The sequence below is a fragment of the Aythya ferina genome, assembly GCF_964211825.1.
Source record: "Aythya ferina genome assembly, chromosome: 16".
Lineage (NCBI taxonomy): Eukaryota > Metazoa > Chordata > Aves > Anseriformes > Anatidae > Aythya > Aythya ferina.
Genome location: NC_140315.1, coordinates 11,372,423 through 11,389,235, shown reverse-complemented (window position 1 = coordinate 11,389,235; position 16,813 = coordinate 11,372,423). Strand labels below are relative to the sequence as shown.

The 16,813-nt window shown below is 41.6% G+C and overlaps 1 protein-coding gene across 1 annotated transcript in view; it reads left to right on the top strand.

Annotated features, from left to right (window-relative positions):
• LOC311445462 (uncharacterized protein) overlaps window positions 1-16,813 on the top strand; it is a 342,727-nt gene that overhangs the window by 129,414 nt on the left and 196,500 nt on the right. Inside the window, exon 9 of the mRNA XM_084537630.1 lies at window positions 13,749-13,896. The gene's annotated coding sequence lies outside the window, so the exon portion shown is untranslated. The remainder of the gene's footprint in view (window positions 1-13,748; window positions 13,897-16,813) is intronic.

Sequence of the window (16,813 nt, the reverse complement as noted above, 5' to 3'; positions counted from 1 at the left end):
AGAGTACAAGCTACACCTTTCATTCATTCTAGACCACCTAGTGTTCTACTGTTAAATGAGGAGTGAATTGCAGAAGTCTCATTTATAAGGGCTGTATGATATCTTGCCTTGTCCATGTGTGGTCACCTACGCTTGCATAGAGTAATGATTCGCATTCCCTTTGCAGGGCAGCAGTAACGTAGGATGCAAGCGGTAAAGAATCGGTCCCTGTATGTCCAGCTCCAGGCAGGTCACAATGTCTTTCTGCCCATGTTCACTAAATGAGGGCAACATTTTCCTTCATTTGCTTTTCCTTATGTCAGTCTCTCATATTTTTTTCTTTTCATTTCAGTGGATTAGTGTGAACAGCTGCAACCACAAGGAAAATGTTGTAGTTCAAAAGCCAGTTCTTACTGGTCAGCCAAAATCTCAGATCTTACCACATTGCTTTGCCAACTGTGTAAGGAAATCAAGCTCAAGCTTAAACAGATATTTAGGGTCAGCATTCCTGTGCATTCAGCTAGGGTATTTCTCAGGGCATGGCAATTTGGCAATTGGCACGTGGAAAGAGCATGTGCTGCATTGAATATAGTAGAGATTGAGAGGAAAAAAAAAAAGGCAATTAGACTGCCTTACTGGCACAGGAAATAATTGCAGTTTGAATAATGGTTTCTCTTATTGACTTTGAAAAGACACTATTATAGATGCATCTAACTAGGGATAGATCTGAAGGCAAATTATCTCAAATCCGTGTATTTTTCTTTGGAATTGGCTCCACTTCTGTTTAGATACAAGATTTCTTGAAATTAGTTTAATCCTTCAGTTGCATATCGCACACCTACTGAGTTATATAGAAAAAGAATTATTAAAAATCTCCTCTCCAAATTTATCTCTTCTCTCAAGGAGGCTCCTATCTCTACAGATTATTGAGCAATCCTTCTTAATGCAGCCTCCACTTGAACAGTGAAGGAGTCTGCTGGGTCTGTTCTTTCTCTGTCAAACAACTTTGTTACTCAGTCACTGTTCACACATCATCTCAACTGTTCTGTATTCATATGTCCTCTTCAAACATGACCTAGATTTGGCCATGCCAAAGGGTGAGTTTAGGTTGCTGTACTCCTGCACCTGCAAATTTCCAGTCAAACTCTTGAAGCAGAATTGTCCTGATGATATGTTTCAACTGGGTGTGCAAATAAAGTCACGTGTTCTTGAGTAAAAAACATGGAGGATGCACTACAGGCTTTTTTTTCCTTAGCAAGGGGTCGCTGCAACATTTATGGTGCAGAGTTGTGCGAATACACAGAAACAGTTGACTAATCCTCTTTGAGGGCTGTTTTCCTGTTCACTGTTCTGATCCTCTGATCTCAGTGCAAGCATGTCAACTGGAAGAGTCCTTAATGCTGAAAAATCACTGCTTTGATTGGACCTGAATCATATAGATCAGCCGTCAGTATTCAATGAGGATGAGGTGTTGCAGTTCAATAAGCAGTGGAGGTACGAATGACCCTGGTATGGGATGTCTATCCATCATAGTGTGATTGATACTACACCCAGAGCAACCTTGTAGAGTAAAAGACCCCCAGATAAGGAGGCTTGAATTCTAAATTCTAGTTCTTGAATTCTAATTCTAGTTCAAAATGTACGAGGTTTCTTTGCTGTGTGCAAACAGTATTTCAAAGTATGATATTGACGTAATATAGAGCACCAGGCTGGGGAGAAGCAATTTCAATGCAAGCCTTCTCAGGCAGCAGCTTTAAACCATGTATTTCATGAGCTCTACTTTGAAATTACAAACCACATTTGTAGATATTGTTCGAAGCTACAATCTCTGGCTCCTCTTATCTTCGATTAGAGAACCTGATAATCCTTGGGAAAATGCACAAAATATGTGAAAGTACAAAAGTTGTGTAATATTTTGTTGGTATGAAGAAAGCAGAGACTGATGGAATTGGTTGTCATGAGAAAGTTACTGAAGTCCAGTAAGAACATGAGCGGTGGATATCCCCGTAGAGATTGCATGTCTCAGTATATAAATTTTTATCTTGGCTAGAGAAGGAAGGCTTTTCTCTGTGCAGTATATGAAAGAATGCACTTCTCTATCCTTTCATTACTTGTGGACTTGATCCATGTTTCATGCAAGCAATCAAATTCTCTTTGGGGCAAAATTTGTGCATCTCTGCTGACTTTTTAATGTGAACCGAGTCAAAATGCATTCTTTTGCTTTGCAAATAATGATCTTTTTGGCACGGTTATATCTGCTAACATCTCTAAATACAACAGATTAAGTTCATTCTTGATGGAGATATGCCTCTTCTTGGTCTTGGAATTTTGTTCTTGGAATTTAACAGGCCAACTTAATGCTCTCATCAAATCTTCCATTTTCCGTGTTACCAAAACTGTGGGCGGCCCAAGTGGTTACTGTGAACATCAAACAGAGACGTGAGTTAGCAGGAGAGATGTTGTGGGAGGTTAACCTGTATGGTAGTCTGGGCACATTTCAGCAGTTGGGGTCAGAAAGCTGATTCCAAGGTCTTGTCTTGTTTTCTTGGCCATAATATCATAACTTTGGGCACTCTCCTCGGAGATAACTACCAATTATAAACATTGTGGGTATGAGATTCCTTTGCTTTTTCTTTTTCCTTTATAATTTACTTACCAAGAAAAGCTCAGCTCAAATCGTATTTACCATCTGGAAATCTGTGTGGTCCAGATCTTCATTGCGTTATTGCATCCAAGAATGCAGAAGTCAAAAGTGAATTCCTTGAAAATGGTGTCTGCATGGCTCCTGCAGAATTACAGTCCTCTTGTACCCAAAAAAAAGACCGTTGAAACAAATTTTTATCTCTGGGGCACCAGCCACATGGGCCTTCCTCAAGGAAATTCTTCCTCTTGCAAATTCAAAGAAATAAACCGTAAAACTGAACAGTTGTATAAGGGAGCCTTGGGGTTTCTAGGACTCTAGCCTGAACGTCAAGTCTTCATGTGACCTGTCCTTTTCTGTCTTGTAGGGGTAACAAAACCTGCTGGAAACCATACGTAGTGTGCAGTCTGAGCTCGAGCTGAGCGTCCTGCTCATGTCCCAGTATCTCTTCTGATGAAGCCCTTTATCTCTTGGTGCAGATGGATGAGGGAAGGGAGTTGAAACAAACTTGTATTTCTCTGTACGTGTGTACGCATTGAATGGCCCGATCAGCACGGCTTTGTGGTTTGTCTAGGTGCATCTTTGGGTTCTTCCAGTTTCTTGGTGAAATCAAGGCTAATTTTCTGATGCCTTTCTTCTCTATCCATTGTGGCTATGCACATCTGTGGAAGATAAAAGGGTTAAAAAGCATACCTTGCTTTTATGAGCAAGGGAGAGGTCACTGAAGTTGCTACAAGTACAGTAATGAGCACTCTCCCCTTCTGTTGAGTATGAGGGGGGAGTTCAGCTGTCAGTGAAGTATGAAGCATGCTTTAGACACCGCTATGCTTGCAGAAATGTGAAGGAATAAACTCAGCTTTTATTCGTGCTGCTAGGCTGAAGACTGAACTGTGACAAGCTGATATTTCCTCCCCCCACTCCTCCCCTCGGTTTCTCACCCTTCCCAAGCTGAGCTTATTGCTTAAAACAAAACAAAGCCCCACACCTACACCAACTCTTCGGCGAGTGTGCTGTGCATGGGGAGCAGTGCTGGGTGACAGAGCTGCTTCTGCGTGGCTATCGGATAAAGATCCATCACCCGCTGACTGATATGTGACCCACAGGTACCACATATGTTACCTAATGACCAGTCACTTAATTATAGACTAGGTGACATGTTTATAAGGGTGAACTTTAGAGTGCTATTAGAGAATGGACAGATGAACTATACCGGTGCCCTCCGGGTAGATTTCACCCAGACTCTTCTGCCTCTGTGGACCCATTACACAGTAATTAGGGTGATTTTTAAGTAGGATGCAAGGAGTTAAATGACTAACCTTATTATTGCTTCATTTGTCACTGTGGTAAGTGCTGCTTTGGGGGAGGTGGCTTGGAAGAAAGTGAAAGAGAAAAAGAAAGAAAAGAGAATTTGAGGTGTAAAGTGCCTTCTTTTCTAAGTCCAGGCAAGGAGAGCACACAGATGAAGAGAAGGAAAGACTGGAGAAAGTTTTGAACAACCTGATTTTTGCTGTAACGATTGAAATGTCCTTGCAGTGATGCCAGTTGCACGATGGTGTCCCATCACAGTGGTGTTTCCACACTAGTGGTTGCCTCTGCAGGGCTACGAACAAAGTATGCATCTTGTGGCTGTACCCATTTACTAGCTTGATTCAATGACTTTTCAGAAAACACTTTGGATGTTTATTTTTTGTCATAGCAAGAGGTGGATGCTAGACTGAGACTCAGTTTATCCCGATTTGATCCTGGGCTCTGCCACAACCAACAAGTGATGCTTTCAGCAGCTTCTTAATTTCTACTGTCTCGTAGCTCTATCTCGGTGCTAGGATTTGCGATCAGAAATTCATTAGGCATTTTTTTCAAGATGTTCTTGTGATACCCTAAAGGAGCGATGCAGGTTCGTAACACTGCTAGGAGCAGAGCGTGTGCCACAGAGGGCCGGATACCTAACTCTTTGCTCTGCCTCACTGCCAGTGCCTGCTGCTCCAGAGACACAGATGTGATCTGTGACTCTCCCCTTTTATCTAGGCTAGAACCTAATTGTGTGTTAAGAGAGAGTTCCTTGCCCCTCCATCCCCGCTCTGGGAGCAGCAGTGGCTGTCTGGTGTCTGTCTGTCCTTCCGCACCAACGCCAGGATGGCTGCTGCCCATGCCCTGGCTGAGTGCTGCAGAGCCCCAGTCCCGCAGGTGCTGATGTACTGGGCTGTACTGGTGTTCCTCCTGCATACTCAGCTCAAGGAGTCAACTGGTGCTGGACTTCTGGCCACCCCTGAAGGTGTTTGCCTGTTCTGCAGGCGTTGTGGTGGGCGTTGAAGTTTTTGGAAAAGTTTTTGTCTTTCTAACTAGCTGTACAGGGATTTTGTTGCGGGGGAAAGGAGCAGCCACCGTCATTAATCTGAGTTTAACATCTAGTTTCTGTTGAAATCTTAAATGCAGCCTCGAAACATGGAGCCCTGTGAATCAGTTGTTATGTTGTAGTGTCAGCTCGGTGCTGTTTGCAGCCTGTCTATGCAGGGGTGACTGCTGGAGTACAGGTGCCCTCGGTTTTGTTATTTTCCCTCAGCTGAATCTTTCTCTTTTCAAATAGTAAAAGGGGGAGGAAAAAACTGCAGGGCAGGTTTACCTTTTTCTTTAAGAGATAATAATTGCTGTAGGGTATCTCTAATTGAACAAATGGAGAGAGATTTGAACTTCCCAAGCTGTGCTTTGCACTGGCTGGCAGCCAGTGCTGATCCAGAAGCAGTGAGGGTATTTTAACCAGTGGTGTGCATGAGCTGCTATGTCCTGCAAAGATATCTGATCAGACTTGTAAATGAGCTGGATGTAAAGCAGATTTTAGTCATTGATTGCCCATATCCATCGGCTGTGTATGGTTAGCACTCAGCACATGGCCGAGTGCTTGGTTCTGCATCGGGCTGTGGGTGCTGTGTGGTCCAGCTGCACGCAGCAACAGGCTTGGACTTAAGAACCTACTGGCAATGTGCTATAATGTGCCTAATTTTCTTGAAAAAAATGAGGCATTTGAGGTGTTAAATGTTTCGTTAAATGGGCTGCATATCCTTCACTTAATGCGGTGGGACTTCAGCCTTTTCAGGATCTGTTCGGGACCGTCTGGGGTCAGCCCTGTGTCAGGGAAAGAAGCAATCATTGATACCAAAACCCCTGGAAGTTGGCAGTATTTTTTCTCCATTGCGGTAGGCTTTACTGTAAGCACTTAAAGGCTTTAGAAACTTTTGAAGATCCTTTGCTCTTCCCTGCTTCTAACCTATGTTTATGAAAATGGTAATGGAAAGAAACTAAATGTTAAAAGTAATGTTTTAGGAATTCTCCCCTCCCTGAAAAAAAAAACACAAAACACCTCTGTGGAAATACCTGGAAGAAATAAAATACATGGAGATCTAAATCATGTTTTTGTTCACCTGAAGATGAAGGTGGATGCATGGATTTTTCCCCCTTTTAATGTGCAGTTATTAGGTACAGTGTATTTTTCTTAAAAATTGTGGCTTTTCAATCCTTCTGAAAGGGCAGGACTGTATTTAGGACCTTCAGCTGTTCAAAGCACTTGGAGATGGCTACCAAAATGTTGGTTTATTTCGATTTACTTTCCTCCTTTTTTTGTCAGGATATTTTAGGGTAGGATTTAGACACCTAACCATACACGCCTGCTGCTGATCTGCCAATTCATGTAAGTCTGTCTGGCCTCTAACTTTTGCCCCAAAGCAGTGTGAGCTTGCTCTAAGTTCTCTCATCTGTCAGCACTGTGTGTGTCTGTTGTCCCCTGTCCCATCCTTTGGCTATGAAGCCTTTGTCAGGTGTCAGTGGTGGATCCTTCAAAAGGCAGGCAGTGTTCACCACGAACAGGTCATCATGAAGGACCCAGCCTGTACGTGCCTGAGCTTCTACAGCAACTGAGTATGCAGCTGGGGAGGCGAAATTTCACTTAGAGTAAGTGTGATGGGAACAAGTTAAGAGAGAATGAAGTGCACCTCTCCTTCCAGTACTTCTTTCAGCATCGTTGTTTTCAGTGTGCTGGTGGCAGAGCAGAGCTGCCATGTGTCTTGCAACGTTACTGCTCTCAGCAGTCCAAGGGACTCAGTCTTGAAATCATGAACCACAGGAGTTGAGCTCAACACACACTGCTTGTGAAGCTGCCTTTGGTTTCAGTGCCATTTTTAAAAACTGGTCTGCCCTGAGCATGGATTTTTTTTTTTTAGGTTCATAAAAATCCACACCCAAGGTTTTGAATTTGATTTCTTAAAATGTCAAATTAATCTTCATTTAAAATACTGCCATGAAAGTAAATCAGTTTTATGTCTTGTAGAAGACTTGCAGAGAGCACGGACTGAATTCTGAGCTGGAATACCTGTCTGTTGCATCAGCTGCAAACATCTCAGCATCCTAACTAGACCCTTCAACAGCTTTTGCCAGTGTGATGTCTTCGAGTTCGAACTCTGCCTCTTATACAGGGAAGCATTCACAGACAGAAATCCTTACAGAGCCGAGATGAAAGGGAGCACAGCCTGAATGTTGCTGCTTCAGACTTTTTTATTTCAAAAAATGGTATATAGTAGTATAACTCAACTAAATAATGTGTCTTTGGGGAAACACCAACAATAGATGTTTTCTTTAACCCTCTCTCTTTTGAAACTTATAGTTGAGCTTGCTCTCCTCTTTGCTACTGCTCTTGTCCATAATGACCGTGTTGCCACTCCTTTCCCCCAGGAGAATGAGACTGGGAGTTTCCAGGTAGCTGCTGTTCACCTCAGACTGCCAGCATTTCTAGAAACAGCACAATTTGGGGCAGCAAGGTGTATGTGGGGATGGGCACCAGAAGGTAGATGAAGCTGTTCATTCCATACATTTCCATTGGCAGGTGTGGATCAAACAGCTAGCGTGAGATTTCTGATAAATATCTTATTGGCAGCATGATTGATTGCAGCTGTCGTCTATGATCAGATGTCTCCTGGGAGTTTTTTATGTAAGAAATACTAAAGTCTTAGATGTATAAAAGCCCCTTGTTCAGGAGCGACAGAGTATTTTTTTTATTTTTATTTACTTTATTTTTAAAGAACTTAAGTAATGTCAGGAGCAGATTAGTCATTTTCTTACAGGAAATAGTGATGATGCAGTAATTAGGTTCATAGGAAAACTTCTCTGTCTGATTACAAACATGAAAACTGTTTTCAGTTGCAGAAAATTAAAATTTAAATATTGGCCTGATATTGCAAAATCACTGTATTCCCTGTCCTCACTTCCAAAATAATGTTTAGCTCTCCAGCTAATTATAGGCAGAAATATTTCCAAAGGTCTTACAAGCTTTTGAGGGAGACCATCTTATTAAACATTCAAAATACCAATTATGGCTTGTTGGAAAAACATCTATCTTGAAGTGAAAAACATGTTAAACTTAATGTCACAATTGATTTAACATGAACAAGTAACTTATAGAAAAATAATTTTACCAGAAAAAAAAAAAAATTGACCATTGAAACAAGCCATAACCTTTCTTACACTTGAAACTTATTTTGATGTATTTAACAAAACAACAGGGAATTTCAGATTTCTCCAAGTAGATTGGACTCTTTACAGATATGCAATCTAAAATTCAAGATTGTCCATGGCAGCAGGTTTTGATTGGATTTGGAATGTTTGAAACTTCTAAAATTTTGCCCGTTGCCATAATTTTAGAGATGCTGTGGGTGTCCAGACTCCACTTGAAATCACCTGGGATAATCAATACTTCTAGAAATTATGTTGATGTGCACACATGGCAGCTAACATCTGTTAATATGACTGGTGTCACAGGTTATAGCAGCTTTCTGTGCTGAGTTTTATGCTGCTATATGTGCTGTGCACACTGCAGCTGTTTGAAACTCTTCTGTGTGCCAAGATGTGGGTTCAATTTTAAGAATCATACAGCCTACTTTATTATAATACCGAAGAATTAATTAAGGGGGATATTTTCTTCCCCGTTGAAAGGGTCAGTTAGAAAGTACCAGAAGCAGGAGGGAGCGCGCATCGCAGCTGGCGGGGCTGCGCTCCGGAGGTGCGGAGAAACCTGAACCACGCAGCAGCATCAGGAAATTCCAGGGCTGGATGGGAAGCTGGTACCCAGGAACTTTGGGGTTTGGAAATTAATTTCAGATGGCTCTGAAATTTGCCTCCTAGATAAATAGTCTGCATATTCCAAAATGAGCATGTAATTTAAAACAGTGTGGGGCATTCAGAGAATTAGAAGCCAAAAAAAAAAAAGTTGGGGAGGGGAGGGGAGTGTGAAGAAAAAAAAAAAAAAAGGTTGTTTGAAACTGTTATTTAATGAAGAAAACCAAAGACCAAAGTGTTGACAGGGAAATTCAAGCAGTTATCAAGTCCAAGGGTGTCAATGAAATAATTAAAAGCACACAGTAAGAAATGGCTGTGACAGACATGGGGTTGCCCTACATACTCTGTGGTACTTTTATATAATAACATCAATATTAGGGTTTGGACTGAGCCAGCACTCACAGGAACTCTATACTGGCCCTTTATTATTTTAGCTAGAGCACTTCATTAGTGAGGCCGGTTGTTGGTGATGACCTGGGAAGGAAAGCAGTGTTTAACTTTCTGCTGATGCTTAAGCAGAGGAGAGATGCCTTGAAGAAGGGAGCTGAGGGCATGGAAGAAGTTGTAGGGAATTGGAAAGGGACAGCCATGTCCCGGTTTGTTTGCTTGTGGGTAGGGCTGTTCCTGTCCTTGCTCTGCGCTCCTTCGATAGAGCTTTCTCCATTTTGCTTTTCTCAAGGCCTTTAATTCCACCAGGCTGCACGGGGCTGGCAGCGCTGCCCAAAGCTGAAGGTTTCATCATGGTTAGCGAACGCATCCCAGGATCTGTCCCATCCTCTTGTCACAGCGTCAGCTCCAGAACCTCTCGAAATGGGACCTGAGACGAGACACTTGGTAGTGTGTCCGTGGAGGGAGGCCAGGACCGCCGTGAGTCCTGGTGCAGGCCTCATCCCAGTAAGGCCCAGCTTTGGGATCTCTGCGCCTGCAGTACCAGGAAGGTTATTTTGGGCTAAGACATCGCTTCCTTTGATAACCTGTGACACCAGTCATATTCCTTGATAGATGGTAACTTTCAGTGAAATAAATTTATAACCTACCCGTGAATTCTAAGAAACTAAAATCGTATTCGGATGTAAAGGCATTAATAAAATAGCGGAATAGATGGAAGCATCTGGAAAACCCTTGCTTTTTTTTGAGCAAAGCAGAGCGCACAGCTTTAACCTGTGCTGTAAATCATCTAACCCCTCTGGGATTTGAACTTTTATCAATTTCTAAAAATGAGCTTCCAGTCTGTTCTGTATTGATCACCCACCCTGTGTCAATAATAGCTGCGGTGAGGGTGAGCCCTGCTTGAAATTCACGTTAATGGTGCTCGGGCAGGAAGGAGTGGGGGAGCATGTGTGTGCAGTTGGAGATTTGTTTCAATTTTCCAAGTTAAAATCTTTAAAGAATCATAGGTCGAACTTTATTTGCAGTGTTACTGCTTCACAGGCCTTTGATCTTCTCTGTATTTTACTTTAAGGCATTTTTTGTTTTTATTATTATTAAATTATTCATTGGAATTATTTGTCACATTGGTAAGCCTGGTGTGCTTTCTACAAGGAAAATTATAAAGTCACTGTAAAACCAGTTTAAATTACTTAAGTAAACATTTAGATCTATGTAATTTCTTTCCTTAAATTTCCACACGACTTTTATTCAAGGGAGGATAATCTTCAGCTAACTTCTGTTGCAGTCACTGTTGAGAACACCATATTTGTTCTTACCTGCTTCCTTTGACACCTTAAATGTCAAACAGCGAGTCCTGAAGCTGGCCTGCTGCTCTGCTTGATCCCTTGCTCAGTATCAGTTTCACAGAAGGGTTTCCACAGCTGGGAGAAAAGCCTCTGGGTGGTGGAATTCAGCTTAGGGGAATCGAAGCCCCTTGGGTCAAGGGGGCAGCAATATCGGAATGAGGCTTTCGTGGGCATGGGGCAAGTGAGATAAAACCTACGGCGTGGGAGGTGTGGTGCTTCACATACATCTGTCATACAGGGTAAATACAGCCCGGCAATTTGGTTTATGTGTATTTAAAATTGAAAAGACAATTATGCAGTTTTTCAGAAGGGCAAGAAGTATTATTTGTATTTTTAACTTTATATTTATTTTACATTTTCATTCCCCTTGAAGAGGAACAGCTTTTTTTTTTTTTTTTTTTTTTTTTTTTTAGTTAGAAATAAGAGTGTCAGTTTCCTTTCTGTGCCTGAGAAAACCCATTAAATGTTGGTTAGGGCAGCAGAGAGCAGTTCTTGTGGACTCCTGTGAGGTAGGTTTGTATCTGCCCGAGGTAAGGAGGAGGTGGGTGATGGAGTCAGGGCTCCTCCCGAAGCTCTGGGACTTTGGGGAGTTCTCCCATTCGAGCTGATGGCAGGAACCTTGGTGTGGTGCTTACAGCAGTGGAATCGCATGGCTACAAATAGAAATAAATATTTAAAAATGTATATTTTATAATATCTGTAATGTAAGCATAGATTACATGATGCATTGTATGATATGTAACGCATTATACATTTGCACGCATATAAATGCATATAAAAATGGGGAATACATCTTTGTATGTATGTGCGTGTCTGCATATATGTATGTTCATTGATCTGCATACTGCTAACAAAATGAACATTATCATGAAGTGGGGTTGAGCAGAGGTTAGATTTCAGATAATCTGTGAAAGGAGTTAATTAATTGTGAATCGTTTCTCCTGGAAGTCCAAGGTGGAGAGCCCTGTGGTAACAAACGTCACCCAAGCAAATCAATGTTTCATTAGCATGTCTATGGGAGATGTCTGTTCTGCTTTGCACATAAAATGAAACAAGAGCTTTCATCTCCCTCTCCCTCTGCCTTTGAGAGGGAATAAGTGGCTTTGTTCATTAAACTCCAAACTTACACTGGTGTACGTCCCCCTGTGCTTTTTTCTTTTGCTCTAAAGCTCTCAATCGGTTTAAAAGGAGACAGCTTTCATTAAGAAGATTTTGCCAGGTGGATGTTTATTTTCATAATGCATTTATTAACGTTTGCCATATTTTTGGTGTAAAATAAAGGGAAATATTGCTGTGAGGACTGGAATGTTCTTTCCATATTTGTATGCATAATATATGCCTGTGGACTTCTGCAAGTTTTTGCGGAAAAGTCAGAATACTTGTAGCTGTGTTTTGCAGAGATGATTTAAGGCACAATTACATGCATCTTGTAGTTATTATACGTGAAACCTGAATTTTGGTGGTGTGATTTCCTACACTTTCCAAGATTAGTTGATAATTTCAAGGAGGAGGGCAGGGGGCAGCAATGTTTGTACAGGTCTGATGAAAATGTTCTTGAAATATGTCAGGTATGTTCCTAACGTGAGCAGGATATCGCAAGAAGGTGTGTGTGGGGGTGTTATGTCTCTGCTCAGCACACGCTTGTTTTGAAGCTTTTCCAAATGCAATTGATAACACGTTTGTTATAAATACTTGTTACACAACTTGCCCAGCTGATAGATTTTTAACAGCCTAACTCATCTCCTACTTATTGGAGATGATGAAGCCGTAAATATCAATAGCATTATTCATAGTTATCTTACCAAACAGGTCCAGAGCAGCTAATTGTACAAAATTAAGACACATCATGTTTGCCTTACTTGCAGTAATGGTCTGTTTGGGCCCCTTTCTGCTTGCTTATCCAGTAGCAAATCAAGATATACCAGCAGGCATATGCTTCCTTAAAAAATACTGCTTTTGATATAGTGGGATTTGGCCTAATTTTAATCACTTAAGTAAACAGGATGTGACTCTGAGTAGCTTGCTATAATTCCTAGCAGCCATGTTATAAAAGAAACATTTTTTTTTTTCCTCCATTATTGTTGCATGCTTCAGCTCATTAACCAGTAATCATTCTGGGTCCATTACCCAGATATTGATATTGTATGCACTGTTGCCACTTGTCATGACTTTAAATTTTGCGTTACCTGTGTATTTTTTTAAACCCCAGTTTCTGTATTCATGTTATTAATGAGATTCTCGGCTGTTTCTTAAATAAATTCCTAGCCCGCAGGCTCTCAAATGTAGGAATGTAACTCTAAAGCACCCTGGAAGATTAAAAAAGAGAAGGCAAAGAGAGGAAGTCCCAAATCTCATGTTTCTCAGGGTAAAACTCTATTATTTTTGAATCTATTGGTATGGCAATATTCTTCTTCTAACTTGAACAAACATTTAATATCTGGTTTTGTCTTGCATGCCAGTTTGGTGCAACACATGCTTACTGTGCTTATAAGGGAGATGAGTGCTGGAGATTGCTAAGAAAGGATTTTTCCTTCTTTTTCTTTATTCTGCTTCTGGGAAGCAAACAAATCCCAGCCCTAGCCAGTAATTTGGACAACACACAGATTTTTCATAGTGAGTTTTCAGATCAGGCCTTGCGTATTTCCAAAAGCAATTGCAAGAGAGCTTTCTTCTTCCAACTGCTGGGCTCTTTGAGCCTTTCTGTGCTAGGTTGCTTTTTAGATTTTCTCACCTGGGCACAGGTAATGCCTTAGAAGCAGCCTGGAAAGGTGTTTCTCATGGGTGTGGAGGCACATTTGAAAGCAGTTGGCTGGAATGTCTTGGCGTTGGCTCTTTAAAGAGTGAGGAGCCTCTGAGCTGCTTCTGTTTCAATGTCTGGTTTGGCTTGAAATTTTTGCAGCAACAAACAGGGAAATTGCCCTGTTTTGATGCTCTGTTCTGTAGTGTCATCTTCTCCTCTTATATCACATGCGGTAGGAAACTGTGGGCAAGATCTTCAGCAAATTTGCCTAAATAGTTTTAAATTGGGTAATAGGGATCTCCACTCGATGATATTTGTGTTCTATTTACACGCAGTAATTTCACAGGCTGGTTTCCTGATTGCCTGTTTTCACTGGTTTTACATCAGTGTAACCACAGTTTTGAGTAGTTCCTCCTGATTTTGTATGAATGAGTTGGACTGCTTGGACTTCTTGACAAGAGGCTGCGGTTGAGCCTGTTTATGGTTCAGGAGCAATTCTTCCAGGGGAGTTTCCAGGCTGGGGAATAATAATGTTTGTTCCTGTCCCCAACAGGCACCAGAGACCTGATAATTAGATGGAGAGTTGAAGATCTTTGACAGTGCTGCTAATCAACATCTCAGTGCTGGCTTTCTACTCTGCCTGACCAAGAAAAAGGACATGTGCTTATCGACTGCAGGGGTGTCCGTGTGATTGTAACCATGTAAGTTCACAAACAAGGACTGTAATTAACCATGACTGTATTATTGGATATGTGCATGTGTAATTAACAAAGCAGATATTTTTGTGTATGTGGCTCTACTCACTTGTTCATGAAAACTCTGCACTACTTTCATCAGAATATTAAGGTTAATTAAAATTAATTCTGTTTGTATTGACTGCCTTTTCACTTCTGCAAAGTTTGTGCAAATCAAATGTGTGGCTAGGGCCGCCTTCCCTATAAAATCCATAATGTTTGCTTTCAGAGCTGGGGGAAAGAGGAATCAAAATTGCAGGCTGTTTGAAATTTAAATCAGAGCAATGCTGGTCAATAGCATCAAGGTTATAATGCCCTGCGAGATTCTGATTGGGCATTGCCAGGTGCATGCCGGGTGACAAGGACATTAAAGGCCACTTGAATGGAATTTTAGGATTTATGTTCTTTTAGTTTGGATTGAATGCTGGGGTTCCTGGCTGAAAAATCATGGAAAGCCATGATCTCTTTTCGTAAAGTAGAATTATATAGGTTCGTTTTTTGGATGATATTCCGCCTGTGTAGAGGGAGAACACGAGACCGCTGTTTGTACTCTGCTAATGCCAGAATTCCCCAGCTGAGATGAGAACTTTCTCATATTAACCACTGAACGAGTACGTAGCAAGATACAGAGGTTGTCCTGAAGAGTTTGCAATCTTAGTAAATGGCACTGATGCACTACGTGAGAAGGGAATTGTATGCATGACTTGTGGTCATGTTGCGAGCTACAAACACTACAGTGGGCTCTCCCGAGAGCTGGCAGCAAACCCAGTATTCCTGACACCCTGCCTGCACTCCTTCCAGTGCTTTCCCGGCTCCTGTGTTTCTAGAAGATGATTAAGTGGGTTACAGGCTGAATAGACTGAGCTCTCTTTCGATCAATCAGTGAGAGCTCTCATTAATTTTAATCTAAAGTAAACGGCAGTATAGCAGTTTCTATGTTTTTGATAATATATTACATTACTTTTTGATGTTTCTATTTCTTTTTAAATCTAGGAAAGCCTAGGTTCCATTTTAGAACCTTTGACAGATACAGAGATTGAAGGGGATTATTGGACAAGGAGTAATGGCTTTAAAAGAGGGTAGATTTAGATTAAAGACTTTCTTCCTTATATCTACTTGGAGGGTGGTAAGGCACTGGAACAGAATTCCCAGAGAAGCTGTGGATGCTCAATCCCTGGAGGTGTTCAAGGCCAGGTTGGATGGGGCTTTGTGTAACTTGGTCTGGTTGAAGATGTCCCTGCCCATGGCAAAGGGCTGGAACTAGATGATCTTTAAGGTCCCTTCCAACCCACACCATCCTATGATAGGAAATGGAAGGGTAGCTTGGAGAGTTTATCTGGGTGTTGCTCCTTAAATACTCAACTATTTCAGCTGTTAGGCATGTTGCTTGAACAGGTCCACAAACTTGCCAGAGCCTTCAGGTGGATTTGGCGCTGCCTCTTCCTTAAAGTGACCTCTTTATAAAGAGATTTTGAGCTACAGAAGCTGTGTTTGGTTAGGCTGCAAACTAAGACAATCACAGAATGGGTTGGGTTGGAAGGGACCTTGATCACCTAATTCCAGCCCTTTGCCATGGACAGAGATAGATAAGAGTCTTTGTAACAGGGGAAAAAGTCAGATTAACAAATACGAATTGAGGTTAGAACGTAACATAACAAGGCTGACATTAAACACCTCCCTGTTTCCCCTCTCACATGAATAGATCTTCTGTTTCAGGTTTGCTTGAATTTCAGCAGTTTGCTGACATTCTGGATGACGACAAAGTCATTGCACTCCTGCCTAAGTACCTAGGAAAATGATTTCCCTCTGAGGACCCCTGTGCCTTTCTCCTAGTTCCTCCTTGCTTTGTCACTGTCCTACCTTGCCTGCAGGCTCCTGGCTGCTGGTAGGTCTCATTCTCTCTATCCCTCCCTCCCTGCGCTCCTTGAGTGGGACCTGTGCGGCATCGTCCCACGGAGCTCAGAGGGACCCACCTGGTCTGCGGGGACGAGCTGCCTGCCAGCTGCCCGGCCGGCAGGAAGGAGCCCTTTCAGAGGAACATTGCGTACAGTCAGGTGCAAATACCCCAAACTAATGCTGTCCAGCACATTCGCCACTTAACTTCTCAATCTTTGAACCTCGTGATTAACGCGTTGAGAGGATATAGGTGGTTCGCAGTTCTCGCAGCTATTGTTGCAGACTGTCTGCAGGCTCAGGAGTACACTTCTATGTGGCCTTACTCTTGATTTATGTTCCTTTGGTTTATTCCCTAGGGAGGGAAATCTCTACAGGGTGTAAATCAGACTTTTTCTTTTTTTTTTTTTTTTTTTTTTTTCTCAAGGCTCTGGCTCGTAATTCTTTCAAGTGTAAATCTGAACATAATTCTGAAAAAAGGTTGGGGTCTATAGCTAATCACGTAGCTACGGGCTTTATATCTCTGTAAAGCTTTAGGCCATTTCTGTAGAAATATACAGATCATCTTCCAAAGAACAAAATAGTAATGTCCTACATCATCCAGTTCATTTTTCCATAAGCCCTTGTAAAGGTGAACATATTTTGGTTTGTTTATATAACAGTTGTATCATTTAAAAAGTAGGAAAGTGAAATGTGGGGAGTTTTTTTTTTTTCCCATTAGAGCTGAATTTTAATCTGCTTCCTTGACAAATGTACTTGATGCTGATGGTATTTTTCCATTCCTGTCTGCTCCCAGTAAGACTGAACTATATGCTTCTGTCTGTCTTGGCTCTGATAATGTTTTTGTACTAACATAACATAATGCCATACAATTAGAAATTATATGTTAGCTGTTAGTCATAGCCCAGTGAGTTTACATTAGACAAAAGAAATTAAATGGGAACCAGAGGAGACCTAGTAAGCGCAGTTTATGTTTTTTTTATATATTCAG